Source organism: Tiliqua scincoides, chromosome 2 (assembly GCF_035046505.1).
Source record: "Tiliqua scincoides isolate rTilSci1 chromosome 2, rTilSci1.hap2, whole genome shotgun sequence".
Taxonomy (NCBI): domain Eukaryota; kingdom Metazoa; phylum Chordata; class Lepidosauria; order Squamata; family Scincidae; genus Tiliqua; species Tiliqua scincoides.
In genome coordinates, this window is record NC_089822.1 from 55,371,072 (window position 1) to 55,389,363 (window position 18,292).

The 18,292-nt window shown below is 45.1% G+C and overlaps 1 long non-coding RNA gene across 5 annotated transcripts in view; it reads left to right on the forward strand.

The window, feature by feature from the left end:
* The window catches only part of LOC136641444 (uncharacterized), a 38,775-nt gene that overhangs the window by 4,746 nt on the left and 15,737 nt on the right, over positions 1-18,292 (forward strand). For all 5 annotated transcript variants that reach the window (XR_010793876.1, XR_010793873.1, XR_010793872.1 and 2 more), the window contains one exon: positions 5,930-6,009. This is a non-coding gene — a long non-coding RNA (uncharacterized lncRNA). The remainder of the gene's footprint in view (positions 1-5,929; positions 6,010-18,292) is intronic.

An 18,292-nucleotide genomic window follows, 5' to 3' on the forward strand; every position in this document is an offset into this window, starting at 1 on the left:
ACCCTGGATAAAGTCCCAGTCACCCCATGTGGTTTTTCTTATCTGCACAAGCTACATTGCTGGCGCAAATCCAGGAAGCCCCATGTAGAGCTGTCCAGCCTGGGAAGGGGGTTTGGATGAGGCATGCACTGCCACAGCAGATCCTGCCCTTTCCTGAGCCTAATCCTCCCCCTGTTTTGCCCTCCCCCATGCAGGAATGTCCCTTTCCCTGCCTCCAAAAACTTCCTCCCAACACTCTCTTTCAGTCCCTGCACCACCCTTATCTGTGCCAGCTGGTGCTGGGATGGGATGCAGGGTGGCCAGGCCAGCGTAGGCTTTCATGCAGGGATGGCTCTGCCAGCTCTAAAAGAAGTTAGGATTGTGCTATAAATTGTATACCAGTTTTCAGATAGGTGGGTGTAACTTTCAGAAACACAAACATGTCATTTAAAGCAAGGAAGGCAATCTCACTAAGTTCCTGTCTGCTAGAGTAGCAGAATAGATTAGCTTAAGTGTTGTTTCAGGGTCTGCATGGAGGAAGTGACAAACATTGATCTGTGTTGATGCATTTATATGTTTGCATTTTGTGAGTGGATCTTTGTCCATGTCAAATTTCAAAGTGATAGAAAACCGTGCTGGACATGCTGATGGGCATTTGTGGGAGCCTGTCTCCACATGGAATCAGTGTCTTAATCTTTCATTTTGAGGACTGGAGGCACCTCTCATGGCTTGTTTTCACCAAGAAATTCTTCACAATTCTCAGATTTGCTCTCAGGTCAAAGCAAAAGCTTAGCTGGAGTATCATCTGGGTGGTATAAGAAAATGGAAAATGATGTTCACAGCAAGCAATGTTATATTGCTTCAAGTGCAGCCTTAGTAGGTCTGAGAACATAGAAGCTTTTAACAATTTGATAAAGAAAGTAAGGACTGAATCCAAAGCACCCTATCGGTCAGCGCAAGTCCCATGCTCCGGCTGAAGAATGTCACAAAAGTGCTGCAGATGTGCGCCACAGTTGGTCTGTGGAACTCCTTGCTACAGGATGTGGTGATGGCATTGGGCCTAGATGACTTTAAAGGGGGATTGGACAAATTTCTGGAGAAAAAATCCATCACGGGTTACAAGCCATGATGTGTATGCGCAACCTCCTGATTTTAGAAATGGGTTATGTCAGAATGCCAGATGCAAGGGAGGGTGCCAGGATGCAGGGCTCTTGCTGTCTTGTGTGCTCCCTGGGCATTTGGTGGGCCGCTGTGAGAAACAGGAAGCTGGACTAGATGGGCCTTTGGCCTGATCCAGCAGGGCTGTTCTTATGACACAGGCCCTGAGGACAGGTGAGTTTGCATCAACCAAGCTCAGCTGACACAGAGGTCTGGAGAGGTGTGGAAAGGGTGGGGAGGAGGCAGGAGGGAAGTGTTTGATGGTGGTGGGAAGGTGGGTGGAAGGCGGGTGTTCTTCAGACAGGGAGTGGGAGGCAGGGCCAGTATTTGGCATTAATGCCGGATCCAAGACCAGTTCCTGGGTGGCCTGGAGCAGTCCCGGGCTGTTTGGATTTGCACCACTGATTTTGCACCATGAATTTGAAGCCTTTGGGGCTGCTACAGCTCTCCCCGGGGTAAAGGGAAAAGTTTCCCCTCCGACAGCCGAAAACTAGCACTGGATACAGCGCAGAACCGCCGGCCTGCCTGTTCCAATGCAAGTTATGATTGCTCTGCCCATGTGTTTCCTCGAAAGCATTTTCCAACCTCTCAGAGTCATAGAAATACTCTATCAGTTTGTGTCATGGTAAGTAGTTCCCCATTTAGAACAATCTCAGCCACTCAGTGTATGGCCTGTTGCTGTTAAGGAAAGCAAGGTCTTCCATTCTTATGTTTCTATTATTACAAAAATGGGTTCTCATTCCCCTTCTTTCTTGTTCTGCTTCTTTTTCCCCTGGTTCAGGGGTGTTTGACACCAGATCATATTAATGAGGCAGGGAATTGTGATCAGTGTCTGAAAACACGTTTGCCTTGGTGCTGACACTGACTTGAGATCCTTTCCCTCCCCATTTCCTGAGCTGCCCGGGCTGCTTGGCCTTGACTGACTTGCAGAAGATGAAGCCTTTGCTGGCAGGTTGCCCAGATAGCAGCTCTCCTACAGATTCCAGTCTCTCTCCAGGAGTTGCCTGCCTTCAGCATAATGGGCAACATTGAACGCGGCAAGGCATTCGGCCGACAAGGTCAGAGTGCCTTTCATTCCTGCAATAATCAACCAGTGTAGCTCTTCCTCAGACCTGGGGAGAGAGAAGATGGAGGTCAAAAGAGCAATTACATTTCACATTGACTCCAGGAAAGGCTTGGAACACAACACGGAAAAGAAAAAAACTGCACAGAGCTCCACTTCTTCGCTCCCACTCTTTTCTTGGCCATTTTTAATATGGGGGCAACGTTACCGCCACAGCCATTTCTTTTTGAAGCCAGAAAGCCGGGGAAACCATTTTGTTCCAGTTTGTGAAATCTCTTTCTCCCACTCCGCCCTCCCTCCTTCTTTTCCCTGAGACATTTAGCACTGTCAGCATATTACAAAGGAATGTAAATGAGATACACGATGTTATAACCAGATACCCTGAGCTAAAGCTATTAATTATGTTAAAAAATGTTAACCCTAGCAGACTGTAGAACAAGCAATTGCGCTAATTTTCAGCCTGTAATCAGTCCCCGCATTAGCATAACGCTACTTCTTTAGCACTAAGACAACAATTTGGAGAATATAATTTACTCAGAAATGTCAGTAATTTTCTGCTGGCATATTGTTGTTACACAGCTACCTTTATTTGACCTTACAAACTGCCAGCCTTAATTACCTTAATGGTATTAACTGACCAGTCTGATGCTGTAAAGTTGAAATTTATATTACTGCACAGGAAGAAGGCTTGCTTCTGTACACAGCTTCCATGTATTTTGGGAGAGGCATGTTTTAAAGGTTTTGCTTAAGCCCCGCGTTGCATATACGCAACAGGGATCAAAAGTGTACACCTGTGGGCTGGGCAGAAATGGGTTAAAATTCAGATTATCCACACAAAGACAAAGGCTGCAATCCCATGCACACTTTCCTGGGAGTAAGCCCCTTGAACATAGTAGGATTTATCTTGAAGTGAACGTGTATACTAGGTTTGCACATGGCAACCTCTTGTAATTCCTGTGCATGCTTAAAAAGAAGAGAGGGTGTCTTTGCAAAGCCTGCACACTCATTCACAGAACCATTGGGCACATGGTAGCCTCCTGCAATGTTGCCTATTGTAGCTAGCTAATTGTCTGCAACTACTGATGCATACAGAATTAAACTATTTAATGATAGGCTATTAAAACAGCCATGGCAGGCCATCATAGGCCTAAATTTGTGGCAGTTTACCAAGGCATAAAAAACATTTTATAGCCCAATCCTATGCATTTCTACTTAGAGGTAGATATGCCCCGCTGTGCTGAAAGGGGTTTGCTCCCAGGAAAGCATGTATAGGATCATAGCCCTATTCATGGTGGCAGCATATGAGCTGATGCTCATATATCAATTGGCATATATATATAAAGTTGAAGTGGCCACAGACACAATAGGATTTCTTTCACAGTTATGTTGAAGAAAGAAATTTGGCAAGGTTCACTTATTTACAAATGAGAATTATTTCTGAATTTTCCTGCTGAGATTCCCCTTTTGGCATACAAATATTAAAATGAAAGGAACCCAGTTTACATCCTTTTGTGTCTCCCACTCGGTTACACTTGTGCCCAGTGGTCTTGTGAATCTGCTTAAATATCAGTCAGCCCATCATACTATTCAGAGGTTTTCACTTTCAAATGTAAATTGTTATTTATATAAAGCCGCTGATATCCATGACACTTTACATAGAATCAGGGCAGGATCTTTCCCTAGGGGGCTTGTACTCTAGATACTTAGGAGGGAAAACACAGATCAAGGGGAAGTGAAAGCAGGGTAACTAAGCGGAAAATGTGTCATATTGTATTCAGCTTCCTATCTGTTCTTTCCTATATATATAGCATATTTTTAAAAGCAACGTTAGCTCTCTATCAACAGAAGACTAGTAAACCTGATGGCGACATTCTTTAAAATAATCAACACCTCCTCTGTGTCGTATTTTGCACCATAGGCAGCTATTTTCAAAAACAAAACCCACTTCTTTGTCTTCAGTTACACAAAGCAAACATGGCTTTCTTCCACAGTTTACTGACACAAGATGTGATCCCAAATGTCTTCATCCCACAGAACAGCCAGAAGTATTTACTTCTTGCTCCAAAATATGATTATCACTGAAATAATTGAAACCAAATGTATTTCCTTGCCCATCTTTTCTTAACCTCAATTTTCCTTTTAAAAATGCAGAAAATTAGGAACAGCTCAGCAGTATGCTTGCCAGATAGGCAGCAAAACCCGATGATCTAAGTAAGATAGATAGCAACCCTGAAAACACTCCCTGGTCATGAAGTTGCTATAAAATGTTCCCAGCAACAATGTGCCAATGAAAACAGGTAGCCACCTCACAAGCGCATGAATTTAAAGCATTACTTCCCCCATTCGAGCCATGGAATAGCACATAAATGTGCAGCCATTTATGAAAATGGCTGCCGTGAGAGCATATAGCACTCCGTGTGCAGCCATTTTGGGAACGCTGCTGCAAGAGGCAGTGGCGCTCCTCGTCTGACAGCAGACCTTCCTGGACCTGCCAGAGCAGATAAGGCAGCAGCAGGGGCAGGGAGAGGTGAAACAGGGGAAGGTGTGGGGGAGTCATGGGGCAGGGAGACTGTAGGAGGGTGGACCTGCAGCGGTGGCATGCACCGGATCCTAGCCTCCTTTTTCACAGTCTCCTTGCCCTCTTTCCTTGGACTTGCAAAATCACTGCCTCAGGTCCAAGGAAACTCATGAGTGCATCAGGAGGGTGATTTAAATCCCATTAACCCTCTGAAGTCTCCGAATCCACTCCCTTGCTACACCTGTTTTTGCTGCGGCTGCACCAGCAGGGATAGGGGAGGAAAGGATTGGGCTGTTTATTTAGACTTAGTACGTATTGCTATTCCCTAGATGGCTAACAAACTAGTAAGCATATTAATCATAAAATCATAAGAACACATTGTTGGAAAAAATACACAAAACAGCAGAATTTAAACTAAACTTCAGCAGCAAAGTGACTCATAAGAACATAAGAACAGACCCACTGGATCAGGCCATAGGCCCATCTAGTCCAGCTTCTTGTATCTCACAGCGGCCCACCAAATGCCCCAGGGAGCACACCAGATACAAAAAAACTGAAAAGGAATTTGCATTGTCTGGCACGTAGAAGATATATGAACATACATTAGGTGAGCCTCTTTTGGGAGGGCATTCCAACAGTGGGTGCCATGATGAAAAAATCCCTCTCTTTCATCACCCTCTGCCTCAGTTTGGAGGGTAGGGCTCCAAATTTGGCTTCCAAGCATGAACTTTGTGTGTGGGCCGGTTCATGTGAAAGGCACCATTTAAACCTATAGGACTTTAAAAGTACGAACCAGCCCTGTTCGAATTGTGTTCAGAATGGACCAGTGCAGGTGCTTCAGCACCCGTGAGATTTGTTAATATCACCAGTCTACAGCTAGCAGCTGTGTTTTCCATGAACTGATGTTTCCAGACAGTCTTTAAGAACAGCCCCATATATAATACATTGTAACCGTCTGATCTGGAGACCACTCAAGCATGGAGCACTATGGACTGGTGGAGTTACAGCTGAAACACCAGTTCTGCAGCAGGACAGGGACTCCAACAGGGCAAGATCTATCAGTAGCACCAGGAGGAGGGCAACATCATGTAAAAAGGCTTGAACACCTCCCCCCCCCCCATAGACAGTGACACCACCTACCAACAACACTTCAATGTGTTAGAACTGAATTTTGGTTTATTGGTTTTCATCCCATCCATTACTGATTTCAGACACTGGTTCAGCCTCACCTGATTCTGATGAAGAAGGAAATATAAGAGCATACTGTTGACATCTTACCTCAAATTCCCAGGTTAGTGATTTTCAATTCTTTTTATCTCATTGCACACTGATAAGGCACTAAAATAGTTGCAGTATACTTTCTGTTTTTTGACAATTGACAAGGCACACCACACTGCTGGTGGGGGGCTCACATCCCCCAATGGCCCTACTAATAAATGACCCTCCCCAAACTCCTGTAGCACCATTGTGACACACCAACGTGCCATGGCACAAAGGTTGAAAATTGCTGCCTTACATAATCTCACTCTGTAGTATGATGTAGATGTTAAAAAGCATCATCTACAAAAGTATAACAAAAGGCTAACCTGATGCTAGCTGTGATACAGTGTTCTGATGTACCCATGATACACAAAACATACAGTGTCGTCTTCATTCCCTTTCCTGAGTAGGTGGCTATTGGGTGTATGCAAAGGGAGAATCCTCACATAAGCAGAATCCTTCCTTCATGCCAAAAACAAAAAGAATACATATGTACAGAGTAACCCACACCCATTTACTTTGACAGGACTAGGGTAGGGGATCAGTGAGTTATATAGGCAGTTAAATACCATGGCAAATTTCTGTATACAAGAAATGAGACAGAAATATGAACTCTTTGACAGGTTTCTGCTTCAAAAAGACATAGATATTTGCTCTAAAAAAACCAGTGATGAAAGAAAAAAAGCCACAAAATATTTTCTTTGTACTAATATTATTACTAAGCACATCAGATGTCACTACTGAGATAAAAGGAAAGTATTGTGTTCAAGAGGAATGTTGCAAGAACTATAACATAAGGAATGCATGCCATTTTGCTGTCTTTAGCATGGTAACTTGCCATGCATTTATTGCATGTGTTTTATAAACCGCTGGTTACATCAGCCACAAATAAAGGTGCCTTTCATATATTTAGCAGTGGCAGCCAAAGGGGCAAATTGTGTGGTGTACTGAACTTTCTTCCTTATCCTAGCAGCTAACCTCACCACAGTCCGACCTCCTAGCAACATTCTCCTCAGCTGAGAATCAGTGCTAACCATGTGCTCCATGTACTCCAGGAGAAAAGCTCCTGGAGAAATGGAGTATATTAAATGGCTCCCAGTCCCAAAAGGGCTTACAATCCCAAAAGATGCCTAAGAACACCAACAGCCCCTGGGAAATACACTGTGCTGGGGTGAAAAGGGACAGTTACTCTTTCCCTCTAAATATAAGAGGAGCACCACTTGGAAAAGTGCCTCTTTGCCCAGTTAGCAAGGATAGAGAAGTAAGTGGTGTTTGGGGATAAGGATTCAGTATCCCTTGCCTTTATTTCCCTTTTTCTGTTACAAGCAAAGGGGACTTGAGTTAAGCACATATGTCACTGGTAAGAGATAAGGATCCAGGGGGCTTTCTACACATTCTTCTACATGCCATGGCAACATCTGCACAAGGTTATAGCAACCCATACATTGCACTTAAATTAAAGGAAGGTTGCTTACCTGTTTAACTATGCCTGGGTACATCTGTGTACCAGGATGTGATCATTGTTGATCTGTAGCTGGGCACAGTCATTTACTCTTACCATTCAATGCATGTACAACCTATGTTCATTAGAGTACCCTGATCTGTAAAAAAAAAAAATTAAGCCAGGTTCGGTCCTTTGTGTGATCATACAGCTGTACCTGGGTACAGTTCAACCATTTCATTTGCTCTCTAACATGCTATAGATATTCTGGTCACCTAATTTAAATCATAACGTGCCTTGAGACTTTCTTTGAAGCTGATTATTTAGAATTATTTAGACAGATGCTGCAGTACAGTCTTTTGACAATCTTTTGACAACAATACCTTATTGCAGTGATTCTCACACATTTAGCACTAGGACCCACTTTTTAGAATGAGAATCTGTCAGGACCCACTGGAAGTGATGTCATGACCGGATGTGACATCATCAAGCAGGAAATTTTTATTTATCCTAGGCTGCAATCCTACCCACACTTAACCAGGAGTAAGTCCCATTGACTATCATTGTTAAAAGAATATACGTACATAGTAGTTGGTTAAAAGTACAGGTCTGTAACCGTTCACCAAATGCAGTCACATATCATGGTAGCATCAAGTCTAATTGATTAAAAATAAAATATTGAAACAGGGGACCCACCTGAAATGGGCTCGTGACCCACCTAGTGGGTCCCAACCCACAGTTTGAGAAACATTGGTGTATAGGATTGCAGCCTAAGGCAATCCTATCCACGTTTACTTGGAGTCCCATTGAAGTCCTAATCTTATGCTTTTGCAGAACACCCTTGTGGAATTAGGGTGTGGATTGCATGAAAAATATCCAGTTTATGACTGATTCAGAAGCAACCACAAAGCCTAGAAAAATCTGGTTTGCCCAACTCTGAAGAAGTCACAATGCACCTAGTGGGTCCTGACCCACAGTTTGAGAAACATTGCCTTCAGGTATATACTGAAGTCAACATTCACTATTAACCTGATCCTGTGATAGTGCTTGGAAGTAAATTTCATGGAGTTCAATGAGATTGACTTCCAAGAAACACAAAGAGTATATACTGGTTAGATCAGGTAAGGGCTTCAGATGATGATCTTAATGTCCAGGCAGGTTCATGCAAGGTGATGGTTGTGATGAAAAAAATTGGAGTAACTAAGTGTACACTGAACCACTACTTCTTGCAGGAAAGGTAAGAAACAAATGGAACAGCAGTGTCGAAAACCTTTGAGTATCATTAGGAAGGGTATTGAGAACAAAACGGCTAGTATTATAATGCCGTTGTACAAATCGATGGTAAGGCCACACCTGGAGTACTGTGTCCAGTTCTGGTCGCCGCATCTCAAAAAAGACATAGTGGAAATGGAAAAGGTGCAAAAGAGAGCGACTAAGATGATTACGGGGCTGGGGCACCTTCCTTATGAGGAAAGGCTACAGCGTTTGGGCCTCTTCAGCCTAGAAAAGAGACACTTGAGGGGGGACATGATTGAGACATACAAAATTATGCAGGGAATGGACAGAGTGGATAGGGAGATGCTCTTTACACTCTCACATAATACCAGAACCAGGGGACATCCACTAAAATTGAGTGTTGGGCGGGTTAGGACAGACAAAAGAAAATATTTCTTTACTCAGCGCGTGGTTGGTCTGTGGAACTCCTTGCCACAGGATGTGGTGCTGGCGTCTAGCCTAGACGCCTTTAAAAGGGGATTGGACGAGTTTCTGGAGGAAAAATCCATTATGGGGTACAAGCCATGATGTGTATGCACAACCTCCTGATTTTAGAAATGGGTTAAGTCAGAATGCCAGATGTAGGGGAGGGCACCAGGATGAGGTCTCTTGTTATCTGGTGTGCTCCCTGGGGCATTTGGTGGGCCGCTGTGAGATACAGGAAGCTGGACTAGATGGGCCTATGGCCTGATCCAGTGGGGCTGTTCTTATGTTCTTATGAGTACTCAGAACTCTTCACATGCTATCTTCAAAACAACAATGGAGGGAAACTTATGTATGATTATCCTTACAATGCAGCTGAGCTGAGAGGGACTGACTTGCACAAAACCACCTAGTGAATTCATAGCAGGCAAGGTTCGAACCAGGGAAGTCCTGAGTCACAGCTCATTCTCTTCCCCTAGTTTTCACCCTCCACCAGCAATCTCTGGCAAAGCACCTGATTATCATCAGTGTTATCATGTCAGTTGTGTATTATCCAGCAAGGTAAATAAATGATGAATTTTGCTTCTTGTCTATGCTGTCAAGTGCAGTCAGTGATATTTTCCTCTAGTTCGGCAGCGCACTTGAGGCCAGGCTGTGGATTAGGCATTGCATTAGGAAGCAATTCTATGTTACTGAGAGTATGCATTTGATCAGTGCAAATAGGTACACTTGATTTAAATTAGGTGTGCAGAGAGCCTACAGAGTAAGTGAAATGAAATGGTTGAACTATTTACATGGAATCTCATGCCCTGCCCTCCAAAGAACCGTCATTTGAAAATTCATTTCAGGAGGTGTTTTTCCTTACAGTTCAAGAATTACATTTCTACCAGCTGTTTAGCTAGCTCAGTGGTTCTCAAACTTTTTAGCACTGGGGCCACTTTTAAGAATGAAGATCTGTTTGGACCCACCGGAAGTGATGTCATTACCCTGGAAGATATGTCATGGCCGGACGTGACATCATCAGGCAGGAAAAATTTTAGCACCCTCCCCATATGACAAAATCAAGTCTAATTAATTAATTAAGTACATTGAAAAGTTTACAATAATCATAAGTTTAAAAATTTATTTACAATAAAGAACACTCCTAACCCTCCCAAGCAATTGCAGATGTGTTTAAAAAAAAATTCCTCAAACATCCCAAAGGCTGCAATCCTATCCACACTTACCTGCGAGTAAGCCCCATTGGCTAAAATTGTTAAAAGTATATAGCCTGTTAAAAGTACAAATCCATAACATTTCCTCAAATGCAGTCACATACCATCATAGCATCAAGTCTAATATATTAAAAATAAAATACACATTGAAATGATTGGGGACCCACCTGAAATTGGCTTGCAACCCACCTAGTGACCCACAGTTTGAGAAATACTGAGCTACTGCAAATCTGAGAAACCTTGTATAATGCTGGGCTACTTCTGTGTCTGTTCCCAATCTTTTTAACATCTTTTTTACATCACTGTACCTTAATTATACTTTCATTTGTTGCTATTTTTCCATACAAGGCATAGGCTAAAGAGAGATCTGGGTGAGAAAAAGCTACGTAGCATCTGTTCTGCCAAATATCCCAACTCCCTTCTAATGCCTGCTTTTTGGCTAATTAACAACCCCCTTTCCCAAGAACAACAGCTGTGGTGTGCAAAGGAATAAACACAAGACTTCTTATCTATAGCAATTAACAAGAATTTATTGCTACAAACACATACACTCCCTGCAAGTCCTGTTGTCCAGAGGCTTTCCCTCCCCAAAACTCCACTTAACTTAGTGGATAAAGGTCTGAAGCCTCCAGTTGAAGTCCAATCCAGTCTCCAAAGCACAGTCCAGTCTTCCCAGTCCAGTATTCCCAGTCCAATCTTCTGCAGTAGAGTTCCTCCTCTCCAGTAGTGTTCTTTCCAGCAGAGTGTCTCCTCCAGCAGGGTCCTGGCAGTCCTCTCTTCTGTGTCCTCCAGCAGAGTTCTGGCAGTCCCCTTCTCCCAGTGTGGGTCCGTCCGGGTTTTCCTCTGGGTCAGCGCTCTGGCTCTGGGTCCCACTCTTGGTACTGGGTCAGGGTAGCTCTGTCTCCTTCCAAAGCTGCCTTTTATCCTTGGATGTCTCATGATCCAAATGCAGCTCAGCTGTGAGCTACCTATTAGCTCCAAATTAGGCTCAGGTGAGCCATCCCTTCAGTCCATGTCCATTCAAAGTCCCATCAAGGTCAAATGAAGCTCAGGTGTCCATCCAGGTCTCCATTGGCCTTGATTGATTACAGCTGTGGAGCCAGCCCTGCCCTTCCCAGAGCTGTCAAACAGCTGTCAAAACAGGGAATCGCTGTAAACAACACATCATCCACCTGATGATCTTCTGATCTTCCATTACAGCATCCCTGAAAAAAATGCTATGAATATATAGATGCTCAACTATAGAGCTGGCACAAGTCTGAGTTGACCCATGCTGGCTGCTGGGGCTTATTGCGGGGCAAGGGAACAAATGTTCCTTTACCCTGAGGGGCCTTAGCATGCCAGAACTCTCCCACAGGATACAGAGCCTACTGCATTGTTGCTGCTGCATTGATGTGCAGGGAGTTGCTTAGGATTGGGTTGATAGAGTTTGTTTGGTCACTGAGCTTAACTCTTTGCATTATATAAGTTCTTATTTTCCAGGTTTTAGTGCCGGGCTGGCATGATTCTAACCTCTTCCCCCCCCCCCTTAAAATTGAGCACAGAGCTCTCCCTGATTACTAGAATGCATCACTGTTTTATTTTCCTGACGTGAACTTTCAGCTAAGCCTTGGTGGTCTTGCTACCAAAATAATCAAATGAGGTGAAATCGCAGCCATCCTTTGCAGCCATCAGTCAGGGCTTGTGTGAGATCACAATTAAATGCATTGCTTAAATAGGGCCTGAACATACTCTCTTTGAAGACAGTAACAAAAATCCTCTTGATTTGAAAAACCTCCGGTTCAGACTGACATATAATATCATACGCAGATACAGAGCCTGGAAAATGCTGCTTTTGTGGCTTCTAAGCTGCTGTCCCAGAATTTCCAGGTCAAATTTCTAAAAAGAAGACTACTTTGCCCTTGATATGACATACATGATGTGAATGCCTATGTTTCCACAGCAGCTTCATCAAATATGGCTGGCGTAGCCCAATGTTCTTCAACCTGTGGGTTGGGACCCAAATAGGGTCACAAAGCCTCAGTTGGGGTGTCATCGTAACCTTTCAAAGCCTGTGCAAAAGAGGGCTTGGATACAATCCAGTAAGGCAGCACCATTACTGGATTGGATCCAAGTCCTCCTTTGCACAGGCTTTGAAAGGTTACAATGACACCCCAACTGAGGCTTTGTGACTCAAAACTGCCTTATCAAAACTGGGTGGATTGGGTTCCGGAAGGGTGGGTGGGATTGGCAGGGAGTATTTATTTATTTGGTCATGGCACCAAAAAAGGTTGAAGACCACTGACATAGTCTCATCTTAACTCACATCTGGGAATTTTATCCCACACTCATGCAGTAAACACAGTGACTGCATTTGCTGTATGTAGAGTGGAACTGCCTCATGGACACTAAAGAAAACTGGCATGTGCTGCGAGAAATTGTTTACAGGCTTGGCCCAAGCTCCCATCCCTCCCACCACCTGAAACAGTGCACCAGTCTCAATGAGCCTCACATGTTATGAACAGAGGCAGCACACATGTCTAAAAATAGGGGAAAATAGACCAAAAAGAGGGGGAAAAGCAAGGATTTTTGCCACAGGTTTCCCCATGGAAAAAACCCACAAGTAGTCAAATTAGCACACTGGGAGAGGGGGTCAGCATAGTCCTCCCTCTGATTTGGTAGTTTACTACATGCAAAATGTACTCAGGAGTATTATAACGTGATCATTGTGGCCCAAGGTGGAAAAGTCTGGAATTCTAGTGCCTCAGCTCCTCACCTCACTCTGCAAACGTACAGCTGGGCTCTAAGGCCCAAACGCCTTGACCGAAGAAGAAAAAACAAGCATATTGTTCTCAATACCCTTTTCCACTGCTGGCGAAATGAATCCTGAAGTGTTCTACATTGCCAAATAGGGACAACTTTGCCCTTGTGGATACAGTCTAAGGTTGTGCTTCAGCACTGTAGAGATCACCCCAGATTAGCACTGGCTGCTCTTTCAAGTTGCAGCCAATTTTGAGCTCTGTTCAAAGAGCACAGCCCACAAGGAGCAGAGGCGGCGAAGGAACCAAAAGACCATTCCATTATGTTGGCTTGATCTCTTGCCATGCCGTGCCATTGTCTGACATCAAGAAACACTCAACTCAACTCAGAAAAGGTCATTTTGTTAGTGGTGGTGGTGGGGGGAGGAAGAATAACTGCTTAGCTTGAATAGCTGTATGTCATATATTGGGAGGTTTCATCCAAGGCTGTCTGGACATTCCCGGCACAGGGAGTCCAGACAGTGCACACTTTCTAGCGGCTCATATGCTTACATTTGGCAGAGCACAGACAGCAGTGGGATGAAATGTCAGCATTTAATAATTAATGCCACTCTCATTCCCGCTCTCGTCATCGTTCTTACGGAGGATGAGTGCCGTGGCACTATCAGTTAATATGCCAGACCTCTAAGCCAAGGCAACGATGACATCAGCATGCCAGGGCTCCCCCCACCCCCGCTTTTAGTATTCCCCAAATGCATTCAGCAATAGAAAATCTCTCTCTCTCTCTCTCTCTCTCTCTCTCTCTCTCTCTCTCTCTCTCTCTCTCTTTCTCCACAGAGCAGTCCACATTATGTGGCTGTTGGTGGATTAGAAAATACTTAATCTTGTTTTTGATGCAGTGAATGTACTGTACTGACGCTGTATTGTTTTAATGCAATGAATTTATAATGCAAGTTTTCTTACTTTTTTCTTTTTTAAAAAAGTCCATGCTGTGGGAACTTGTGGAGATTTTGTGAGAGGAAGAATAGTCGTCATCCTCCCCCCCCCCCAAAGTAAGGGAGATTTCTTCAACTTCCTTTCTCCCCCTACTTCATGAGTTCCACACAGTTCATGCTTTATGTTCTCTGTGGAAAGCAAATGCAGGACAGCAACAGGAAATTGTGTGTATTAAAGACATCCTCGCTGAGGATGTGCCAATTAGCTCCCCTCCTATTCTACTCATATTTAGCATTTGTCTGCAGAGGGAGAGTTCCAGATACATGGATAACTTCTCCCTGAGACCAGTATTTCAGACAAACTCTGAATGCAAGGAAAGTCTTGTGGGGGGGGGGAGGGGGGTCTGAAGTCTGGCCAGTCGGTGCTTTCCATCAGTTTGTGTGAGTAGCATGGTGCAGTCTCGTTGAGCCCATCAAAAATGGTCACAGAAGATCCACTGCTGAATTTATGCATGCAGGCTAAAGGCCCAATCCTATCCAACTTTGCGGCATCGGTGCTGCCACAATGCAGCCCCAAGGTAAGGGAACAAATGTTCCTATACCTTAAGGAGGGCTCTGTGACTGCCTCCCCACCACAGGATGCAGTGCACAGCTTGGCACAGCTGCATTGGCACTGGAAAATTGAATAGGATTGGGCTCTAAGTTGGCATTTGTTCAAAATGTTTAATGTGGCCTTCCATCTCTTACGACTCAGTTCACTGTCTGAAAGGGAACTTTCAGCTGACATAAATCAAATACATAAAGCTACAGTTAATTTTATTTTATTTATTTAATGGATTTTTACCCTGCCTTTCTCCTAGTGAGGGCACATAAGGTGGTATACAATTATCTGAAAATAATAAATAATAAACAAAACGATAAAATAATAAAAATAAAGAACGCCAATGGATCAGTATCAGTTAAATGCCAGTTAAATCACCAACTCTTGGCTAGTGAATGTTCACCAACAGACAGCCCTGTTTTGCCTGCATCCTTCCTGCTTATCTAGTTGTGTCACCGGAGCATGTGCTACAGTCTATGGGGGCAACCCCAGAAGTTTTCTCCAGGTAACATTTATACCCTTGCCTCAGGAAAAGTCCTCTCTACCCCTTCACTGCCCCAATGGATCTGTTTAGACCTCTGCCAGCTATATAGGAGAATGAGGAGAATATGGGGTAGGGAGGAGAGCAGATTGGGCCTGGGAAGGTGGTGAATTCAGCAGGAATAGCACTACCCTCTGCTCCCTAACCCCCTTTCCAGGCCTGATTCACCAAATTTGTACCAGCTATTAAGCTGTCACAGGTCCAAGTTGACCAATGGCTGCTGTTGTGGGAAAAGGAACAATGGTTTCCTTACCACAGGGCAATCTCAACATGGGCAAAACTTTTCTGAGTCCACATTGGCGCCACTGCATCGCTTCATTTTATTTTTTATATTGGCAACCTTCAGTCTCGAAAGACTATGGTATCGCGCTCTGAAAGGTGGTTCTGGCACAGCGTCTAGTGTGGCTGAAAAGGCCAATCCGGGAGTGACAATCCCTTCCACACCGGGAGCAAGTGCAGTCTGTCCCTGGTCTGTCTCCCTGGCTATGGGCCTTCCTTCTTTGCCTCTTAGCCTCAGACTGTTGGCAAAGTGTCTCTTCAAACTGGGAAAGGCCATGCTGCACAGCCTGCCTCCAAGCGGGCCGCTCAGAGGCCAGGGTTTCCCACTTGTTGAGGTCCATCCCTAAGGCCTTCAGATCCCTCTTGCAGATGTCCTTGTATCGCAGCTGTGGTCTACCTGTAGGGCGCTTTCCTTGCACGAGTTCTCCATAGAGGAGATCCTTTGGGATCCGGCCATCATCCATTCTCACGACATGACCAAGCCAATGCAGGCGTCTCTGTTTCAGCAGTGAATACATGCTAGGGATTCCAGCACGTTCCAGGACTGTGTTGTTTGGAACTTTGTCCTGCCAGGTGATGCCGAGGATGCGTCGGAGGCAGCGCATGTGGAAAGCACTCAGTTTCCTCTCCTGTTGTGAGCGAAGAGTCCATGACTCGCTGCAGTACAGAAGTGTACTCAGGACGCAAGCTCTGTAGACCTGGATCTTGGTATGTTCTGTCAGCTTCTTGTTGGACCAGACTCTCTTTGTGAGTCTGGAAAACGTGGTAGCTGCTTTACCGATGCGCTTGTTTAGCTCGGTATCGAGAGAAAGAGTGTCGGAGATCGTTGAGCCAAGGTACACAAAGTCATGGACAACCTCCAGTTCATGCTCAGAGATTGTAATGCAGGGAGGTGAGTCCACATCCTGAACCATGACCTGTGTTTTCTTCAGGCTGATTGTCAGTCCAAAATCTTGGAGCTGCTGGAGATCTTTGGCAGAGTGGGTAGTGACAGCTGCATCGTCGGCAAAGAGGAAGTCATGCAGACATTTCAGCTGGACTTTGGATTTTGCTCTCAGTCTGGAGAGGTTGAAGAGCTTTCCGTCTGATCTGGTCCGGAGATAGATGCCTTCTGTTGCAGTTCCAAAGGCCTGCTTCAGCAGGACAGCGAAGAAAATCCCAAACAAGGTTGGTGCAAGAACACAGCCCTGCTTCACTCCGCTTCGGATGGCAAAAGGGTCTGATGTGGAGCCATCGAAGACAACAGTGCCCTTCATGTCCTTGTGGAAAGATCTGATGATGCTGAGGAGCCTGGGTGGACATCCAATCTTGGGGAGAATCTTGAAAAGGCCATCTCTGCTGACCAGGTCGAAAGCCTTTGTGAGATCTATAAAGGCTATAAAGAGTGGCTGTCGTTGTTCCCTGCATTTCTCCTGCAGTTGTCTAAGGGAGAATACCATATCAGTGGTGGACCTGTTGGCTCGGAATCCACACTGCGATTCTGGATAGACGCTCTCTGCAAGTACCTGGAGCCTCTTTAGTACAACTCGGGCAAACAGCTTTCCTACAACGCTAAGGAGAGAGATGCCGCGGTAGTTGTTGCAGTCACCCCTGTCACCTTTGTTCTTGTACAGCGTGATGATGTTTGCATCCCTCATGTCTTGAGGTACTCCACCTTCTCTCCAGCAGAGACAGAGGATTTCATGCAGCTCAGTGATGATGATCTCTTTGCAGCATTTTAGGACTTCAGCAGGGATGCTGTCTTTTCCAGGTGCCTTGCCAAAGGCAAGGGAGTCCAGGGCCACGTGAAGTTCTTCTAGGGTTGGTTCACTGTCAAGCTCTTCCAGCACAGGCAGGCACTCAATGTTGTTCAGTGCTTCTTCGGTGACTACATTTTCTCTGGAATATAGCTCAGAGTAGTGCTGCACCCAGCGTTCCATCTGCTGCGCCCGATCCTGGATGACCTCGCCTGTGGCAGACTTCAGAGGGGCAATTTTCCTCTGTGTTGGACCTAGGGCCTGCTTGATACCATCATACATCCCCTTGATGTTGCCCATGTCAGCTGCTATCTGTATCTCGGAACAGAGCTGGAGCCAGTAGTCGTTAGCACATCTCCTGGCAGTCTGTTGGACTTTGCTGCGAGCAAAGTCTGTTGGACTTTGCTGCGAGCATACAAGGCCTGTCCCATCGCTTCATGGGGTGTTAGGATTGGGCTGCCCATTGAGTCAGTTATTAAATAATGAATGTGTAATAAGCCTTCTGGTTCCCATAGGATGCTATTTCATTGCTTATCATATCATTGATGTCTAGGAAAGTGCTTCTCAAGCTATTTGATGGGGCAGACTGGAAGTTGCCCCCCCCCAATGCTCCAGGGACCAGTACCATATCTGTCCCATTTTATTACTATTGCTTCCCTCTTTCGTGGAGGGTTGCCATGGACCAGCAGCTGATGGTTTGTGGACCAAGTCTGGGGGTGGATTGGAAAAGGTGTTTCAGAGTGGGGGGATGGCGGGTGGCAGGCAGGCAGGCCTGTGGGTGGGCAGGTGGGGAGCAGAAAGTGGGACCAGGATCCAGCACTTATACCTTGTTCCCAGGCAGCTCAGGGCAGTTCTGGGCTGCTCAGATTTGCGCCACTTCTATAGGGGGTGCGTATCCAAGTAGCCCCATTGGGGCTGCAGTAGTATTACCCAGTTAAGGAGAATTATTTCCCCTTGCCCCAGGCTGGCTGGCAATCAGCCGCAAACTTGCCTTGTTCCCTGCCAGCCTGCCTGTTCCAGCGCAAGTTAGGATTGCACTGTAAATTGGTTAACTTAGGCTAAACCTACTACTATAAACATAAAGTAGTTGTTATGTTTGCTATGCAAGTAGCAAGGTCACTGACTGTTCAG